This window comes from Petromyzon marinus, chromosome 39 (assembly GCF_048934315.1).
Source record: "Petromyzon marinus isolate PM22_M1 ecotype Great Lakes invasive population chromosome 39, UKy_Petmar_22M1.pri1.0, whole genome shotgun sequence".
Lineage (NCBI taxonomy): Eukaryota > Metazoa > Chordata > Hyperoartia > Petromyzontiformes > Petromyzontidae > Petromyzon > Petromyzon marinus.
In genome coordinates, this window is record NC_133705.1 from 11367738 (window position 1) to 11375809 (window position 8072).

An 8072-nucleotide genomic window follows, 5' to 3' on the forward strand; every position below is an offset into this window, starting at 1 on the left:
AAATACGCCAGCAAAAAAAGAGTAAACGAAACATCATCATCAGGTGTGAAAACCACAGCAAGAAAATTTGAAGAAAAAATTGCTGTGGTTTTCACACCTGATTATGATTGCTTGTGTTGCAGTCGAAACGTCGTGAGAATTTTATCGTTTTATATTTTTATTATTTTATTGTTTCCCTTCGTGACTTTACCGAAAGAACCAAGAATAAGTATGCCTCTGTTTAAAAAAATGCGCCAGCAAAAAAAGAGTAAACGGAACATAGGGAGAGGGCAACAAGCCCCCCCCCCCCCCCCCCCGTCGATTGCGTGGTTCGCTCTAGGGGGGGCTGCCAGTTGCTGCCAGCGAGTCTAGGGAGCCGCTGCCCCTGCTGCATCTATTCTGAGTCCTTTTTTCCCTCATCCCCCCCCCCCCCCGAGTTATTCTACAGTTTGACTGGAACATTTTGTTGTCACCAAGACGGTGACTTTGCGTCGATAGGAAAGGAGGGGGCTCCTATTTACGGCGGGGTCTCCAGGAACTTGATGTGACGCCGTAAAATCGGGGACCGCCTGAGTGTCAAGAATTGAATTTAATAAATTCGGGCTTTTTTTCTCTTCAAAAGACGGCTGCCCGTGAGGGGGCAGCCAAAGAGTCGCGATGGGGCAGCCAAAGAGTCACGAGGGGGCAGCCAAAGAGTCACGTGGGGCAGCCAAAGAGTCACGAGGGGGTAGCCAAAGAGTCACGAGGGGGCAGCCAAAGAGTCACGAGGGGGCAGCCAAAGAGTCACGAGGGGGCAGCCAAAGAGTCGCTAGGGGGAAGCCAAAGAGTCACGAGGGGGCAGCCAAAGAGTCGCGAGGGGGAAGCCAAAGAGTCACGAGGGGGCAGCCAAAGAGTCACGAGGGGGCAGCCAAAGAGTCACGAGGGGGCAGCCAAAGAGTCACGAGGGGGCAGCCAAAGAGTCGCGAGGCGGAAGCCAAAGAGTCACGAGGGGGCAGCCAAAGAGTCACGAGGGGGCAGCCAAAGAGTCACGAGGAGGTAGCCAAAGAGTCACGAGGGGGCAGCCAAAGAGTCACGAGGGGGTAGCCAAAGAGTCACGAAGGGGCAGCCAAAGAGTCGCGAGGGGGAAGCCAAAGAGTCACGTGGGGGCAGCCAAAGAGTCGCGAGGGGGCAGCCAAAGAGTCGCGAGGGGGCAGCCAAAGAGTCACGAGGGGGAAGCCAAAGAGTCGCGAGGGGGCAGCCAAAGAGTCGCGAGGGGGCAGCCAAAGAGTCGCGAGGGGGCAGCCAAAGAGTCACGAGGAGGTAGCCAAAGAGTCACGAGGGGGCAGCCAAAGAGTCACGAGGGGGCAGCCAAAGAGTCACGAGGGGGTAGCCAAAGAGTCGCGAGGGGGAAGCCAAAGAGTCACGTGGGGGCAGCCAAAGAGTCGCGAGGGGGCAGCCAAAGAGTCGCGAGGGGGCAGCCAAAGAGTCGCGAGGGGGCAGCGAAAGAGTCGCGAGGGGGCTGCCAAAGAGTCACGAGGGGGCAGCCAAAGAGTCGCAATGGGGCTGCCAAAGAGTCGCGAGGGGGCAGCCAAAAAGCCATCGCATGCTATTCAGGAGCAGCAGGTTGCTGACCTCTAAGGAAAAAAAACACCACAGAAATATCAAACACTCACAAACACAACTGTCGGCAGTTGCAGACCATGCGTGCCAATAAGGACATCCAGTTGACTTTGATAATGTTGTTGTTTAGTGTAAAACGAATTAACACTGGCCGAGATTAATGAGAAAATACATTGGAACTGAGAGAACGCTTAAAAAGATCATTTGAAGCGTTCTGATAGCTACAGAGTTAGTGCTGACTGAAAGCGTATTATTAATACGCTGTTTAATTACGTGCTCATCCAGGTTACCATATGTTGATAAGCTGTGGCTAATCCAAACGGAAATATGTATTGCAGATCCTCATATTAGCATGATGTATGTATTCTACGTACGCTGTGCTTCTGTCACGCCGTGCGCGGCCAAACGTGGCTATGACATGGTGCAGGGTGAGGACGCGGAACAAAGATAAACCCTAAAGGCACATCACGCTACGTTAACTGTAAATCATGGGTACTGCATGTTCTCAGATCAACATGATCCACTGTAACTTGTGTGACTACATTAACCGCCGCCCCCCCCGCCTCCCACCTCTCTGGTCTTGGCACCTGATCGGCTCACACTGTTGATATCACCTGGACCCTTAGATGTAAGAGCGGAAACAATTAGACGTCTTCACTATTCTGCATATCGTCTGGTGAATCCGGTCGTGCTGTAATCACCAGCGAAACGTCACAGTGCTCAAATTGTAAATGTTGTCGTGGGTTCACTCTCCAACACACCGCGTGTGCTGACGTAGAAGCTCACGGGCACGTTTTGTCGACGTGACCAACCTTAATTCTAGATTTGAAGCTTTCGTGACTGCAAGGATTCATACTCTTTGTCTTTTTCGGTAAAGTCACGTAGGTAAAATTAAATAAATTAAAACAACTAAATTAAATCACGACGTTTCGGAGGCAACACAAGCTTTCGTCTTCAGGTGGAAACTGTCACAGCAAAATTATTGATATGGGTAGTGATATGGGTTGGGATAGTGATAGTGGTTGGGGTAGTGATAACGGTTGGGATAGTGATAGGGGTTGGGATAGTGTTAGTGGTTGGGGTAGTGATAGGGTTGGGGTAATGATAGGGATTGGCGTAGTGATAGGGTTGTGGTAGTGATAGGGGTTGGGATAGTGATAGGGGTTGGGGTAGTGATAGTGGTTGGGATAGTGATAGGGGTTGGGATAGTGATAGTGGTTGGGGTAGTGATAGTGGTTGGGATAGTGATAGGGGTTGGGATAGTGATAGTGGTTGGGGTAGTGATAGTGGTTGTGGTAGTGATAGGGGTTGGGATAGTGATAGTGGTTGGGGTAGTGATAGTGGTTGTGGTAGTGATAGGGGTTGGGATAGTGATAGTGGTTGGGGTAGTGATAGTGGTTGGGATAGTGATAGGGTTGGGGTAGTGACAGTGGTTGGGGTAGTGATAGGGTTGGGGTAGTGATAGGGGTTGGGGTAGTGATAGGGGTTGGGATAGTGATAGGGGTTGGGGTAGTGATAGTGGTAGTGATAGTGGTGGAGATATGGGTAGTGATAGTGGTTGGGGTAGTGATAGGGGTTGGGATAGTGATAGTGGTTGGGATAGTGATAGGGGTTGGGGTAGTGGTAGTGATAGGGGTAGGGGTGGTGATATGGGTAGTGATATGGGTTGGGATAGTGATAGTGGTTGAGATAGTGGTTGGGGTAGTGATAGGGGTTGGGGTAGTGATAGGGGTTGGGGTAGTGATAGTGGTAGTGATAGTGGTAGTGATAGGGGTAGTGGTGGTGATATGGGTAGTGATAGTGGTTTGGGGTAGTGATAGGGGTTGGGATAGTGATAGGGGTTGGGGTAGTGATAGGGGTTGATGTAGTGATAGGGGTGGTGATATGGGTAGTGATATGGGTTGAGATAGTGATAGTGGTTGGGGTAGTGATAGAGCTTGGTGTAGTGATAGGGCTTGGTGTAGTGATAGGGGTTGGTGTAGTGATAGGGGTAGGGGTGGGGCCTGGTCTTAGCTGGGGGACATGCGCAGGGAGAAGCAGCAGTAGCAGGATGGACTCGGGAGAAGAGATGGGGGTTGTTCTACGGTGGAACGGAAGCAGGTTCGTGATGATTGTTTTGCTTTGTCGAGTGGTGGAGGGTTACACGACACAAACTATTTTATCTGAATAATTCCGTGGCCTAATGGGAACATTTGTTATGAATGAGTGGAAGCTTCACGGAGACAGAGGGATGAGGGGGGGGGGGTAGAACGTGTTGAGTCAAGACACCGACTTGACGAGACGCGTCTGCCTAGCACGTGAGCGGGACAAGATCCCAGGCAGAGAGACAAATTATCTGGACTTGCCTCCCTTCCACACGTCTCCTCCTCGTTCTCCCCATCTCTATTGCTCCCACAGACTCTCGCAGAATCTCTCTCTCTCTCTCCACACACACTCTCTCTACTCCACACTCTTTCTCCACCCACACTCTTTCTTCTCCACTCTCTCTCTCTCTCCTCCACACTCTATCTCTTTCCTCCACACTTTTTTTCATCCATACTCTCTCTCTCCTCCACACTCTCTCTCCTCCACAGTCTCACCGTTCCCCCCGGCCTCCTCCCATCTCCAACTCGCCTCTCTTCCATCTCCCTTCCTTCAACCGCCACAGACACTTCCACCAAAATCCGCTCTCCCCCCTCCCATTGATCCCAATTCCCCCACACACTGTCCCCACCCTCTCCATCCCTCGCGAGGGAGTGAGGGATGGAGAGGGAGGAGTGAGCGGGTGTCGTCGATTGGGGCTGATGGGGGGGGTGCGTGGGGCGGTGTGATGATAATTAGTGGCGTGCGGCCGCGTGAAATGAGCGCGTGTCAAGGCCGCACCGAGGCTCCCCGCCTCGGCTAATCGCTCGCGATCGCCGCCTAACAATTAACAAGCAGGCAACAATTAATCACTCCCCCGGCCGTCTTTGTCTCTACAGCGTGCACTGGGGCGGGGCCTCCCTCCCTCTCCGAGTCGCCGCCGTCTCGCCTTCACTGAGCAACGGGGAGAGAGAGACGGTGGGGAATGAGACGCGAGACTCTGTGGGGTCGATCCAAGTAGGTGGACTGGGTCATCGCCTCGGTATCGTGGAATTACCGCCACTGACTCAGAGGCCCCCACCACCACCGCCGCACGTAGCGGTCTCTCGAGTCCCATGCTTCTGGGTAAGGAGCTCCCACTGGGAATGACTCTCTGGAGGTGAAGTCCTCTGGGTGAGAACTCCGGTTCGCTGCATCTCACTCTCACGAGTTCCCACTCCCTGTGCCCACTCATCCCTCAAAATTCAAGCGGAGTGGCTGGGGGCGCGGTGATCCTTACCCCCCCCCCCCCGCCCCGTGTGGGATCGATACAGTTCTGTTCATTCGGAAACTCCTTATTGATAAATCTGTGCTACAGTTAGCTACACCATTAACCACACTGTCAAACCCAAGAAACCTAAGACGTCCGCATAATTGCCCTTTAACTATCCCAACAATAACAAATGGAATCGGTTGACAAAGCCTTCGCCGTTGCATCACCAAAGTGTTTTCGAATGACCTCGTTTCCTCCGCTAACTTCGTGAATTTTCCCTCGAAAATATCCCGTCGCAGAAAATGTGTGCCGGACGCAGCCACATTTGCCAACGTGATTTGTGACTTTCATCCTCACCCATTGTAGTATCGATAGTTACATTTTCATGTGCATGGCTATTGAAGGAGTGCTTTGTGTTGCCTTGCTGTGGTCTGGGACTGTTGTTGTTGTTGTTTTTTTGTTTTGCAGGGCGTTGCCCAAGAATGCATTTGGTGTTACAACAAAACATCGTCAAGAATGCATGTACTTACGTGATTTGTACTCACGTGCTTCATTTTTTTTCGTGACTTGCTTAGCTTTCCTATACGTTGCACTCTTATCGTATTTTTGGCATCGTTTGTTGTTGCAACTTTCTGACCCGCCCGACTGGGGGGACATCTGTGCAAAAAGAGCTTCACGGCTCATCGGATTCTTCCAGTCTAAATCAAGATTCTGATTCTGTCGCAGTGGCGAGGCTCGCGTGGCCTCACAGCGAGAACCCGCTCCGGTTCAACTCCCGACTCGGTCGCCTCTCTCTCTCTCTCTGTGAGTCGAGTCTGTGCGCGTGTTCTCTCTCCCCACTGGTCCGCGTGGGTTTCCTCCGGGTTCTTCGGGTTTCACCTCCCAGAGCTGAAGCCCGACACACACAGTGGAACTGCCATCGGACAAACAGCAACCCCGCTGCTGAGAAATCTCGCCGCAAATCATCGCCCAACCGGGACCGCACAACAGCAGCAGTGGCATCGATTCTCACACCGAACACTGGGCAGGACCCTCCTGAAAAGCGGTCTTGAGACTCGGCGAGGCTTTCCTGGGTCCACGGTGAGCATCGAGGCATCTTCCTGTTCACAGCCCTGCAGCACCAGTGGTGGAAATTAAACATTCCTATGGCGGCACGCGTGGCTGTGGACACGTGGCGGTGGACGCGTGGATGTGGACGCGTGGCTTTGTACGCCTGGCTGTGGATGTGCTCCCGTGTGAGGAGGCGATCCATCATGAGCCGGATCCATTCCGGGCTATAACCCCCCCCCCCTCTTCCCCCCAGGCTGTCCCAGTGAACAACGAGGTGCGAGGGCGACGTTCTAGTACCGCTCGCGTATTCACGAGCGGTGGCGCAGCAGTTCGCACTGCGCTTTGAACCCGGCTACCCGAGTTCGATTCCCGCTCACGGCCACCAACGCCGATGACGATTATCTGAACCGATCCTGGACCTCCCGGCGGTCGAGTCGGACTCGAATGAGTACCCTGGTGCGGTGTGTAAACATCGCCACTGGGGAGACAAAGGCGGTCGGGCGTGGTGCTGGCCACCGACCCTCCTTGTCTGCCGTGCCGGCCTTCATAGGAGCTCGCTAACAGCACTTGCCCCAAGAGCCTGTTCAGGCTACACGGGGGTTCTTTGTCTTTGTACGTTTAATATGATAGAAGCAGGGTGGCTGATGCATCTTCTGCTGCCCCATCAATCTCTCTCCCCCACAGCCTCCCCTCTACCGCACAGCATATCTATTACATAACACTCACACACACACACTCTCACGCACACATTCACACACAAACTCAAAGACAAAGATCCCCCGTATAGTCTCAACAGAACTTTGGGGCAAGTGCTGTTAGCGAGCACCTATGAATGCCTGCACGGCACACGAGGAGGTGGGTGGCCAGCAACACGCCCGGCCGCCTTTGTCTCCCCAGGGGCGATGTTTACACACCGCACCAGGTACTCATTTGAGGCCGAGTCGATCTTCACCACAGGCATCCCCATAAGTTCACTCAAGAAATCGCGCCCCCTGCTCTCTCTCTCTGGCAGCAATAAAAGTTGTTTAAAAAGTAAAAAAAGTCTATCTCTCTTTCATTTAATTTCGTCTGGGGAGAGGGGGGGAGCCAGGGGAGGGGGGGTGAGCCTGTGGGGGGGGGGGGGTTGAGTCGGACCCCGGGGGGCGGCGGGGGGGGGGGGAACCCCGCAGTAATAGCGATCGCGGCCTACTGGATTCGAACCGCGAATCTCTGGACCACGCGCTACATCCTCCCCCCTCGACCCCCGTGACGATCCATGCATCCACAACCCGGCAGTCGGAGCGGCTCCGCTCCTGAATTTGAACCCCGACACTCGAAACTACTGGACGCCTGTGAGAAAAAAAACACACACACAAGAGCTTTCTAGCTCATCGGATTCCTCCAGTCTAAATGCACATTCCGATTGTGACCAACGAGACCCGAAGCAGTCGCAGCACCCAACGCCGGACTCGCGATGCCACTGAATCGAACGCCACCGGCGACTCGGCAACCGCCTCAAACTGCCTGCAGCCGCCTGCGACTGCCTGCAACCGCCTCAAACTGCCAGAAACCTGCATCAAACTGCCTGCAACCGCCTCAAACTGCCTGCAGCCGCCTGCGACTGCCTGCAACCGCCTAAAACTGCCTGAAATCTGCATCAAACTGCCGGCAACCGCCTCAACCTGCCTGCAACCGCCTCAAACTGCCTGCTGCCGTCTGCGACTGCCTGCAACCGCATCAAACTGCCTGAAACCTGCATCAAACTGCCTGCAACCGCCACAAACTGCCTGCAACCGCCTCAAACTGCCTGCAACCGCCTCAAACTGCCTGCAACCGCTTCAAACTGCCTGCAACCGCGCTGCAGCCACCGGACGCCCCGGCTACCTCGCCTGGTGTGCAGGAGGTCGTGGGTTCGATCCCGACCCTGACGCCTGCTGCTGCTGCTGTATATTTGGTGTTCGGGGTGTCTTTCTCTATCCTCTTGGTCGCGTGGATTTTTCTCCGGGTCCTCTGGTTTTTCCCTGGAAATTTAGAATCAACATCACGCATTTAAAGAATTTGGTTGCTATATATTTCAACATATGATAAGCCGCGTCGATGAGCTAGCATTTGTTCAGTGGGCATTACCTGGTGAAATAACCCCTCGAGTCTG

At 53.7% G+C, this 8072-nt stretch overlaps 1 long non-coding RNA gene across 1 annotated transcript; it reads left to right on the plus strand.

Annotated features, from left to right (window-relative positions):
- The first annotated feature begins 3611 nt into the window (after positions 1–3611).
- Positions 3612–6984, plus strand: LOC116950487 (uncharacterized). The gene is made up of 3 exons (XR_012946405.1): positions 3612–4764; positions 5778–5971; positions 6195–6984. It is a non-coding gene; the product is annotated as an uncharacterized LOC116950487 (long non-coding RNA).
- The last annotated feature ends 1088 nt before the right edge of the window (positions 6985–8072 follow it).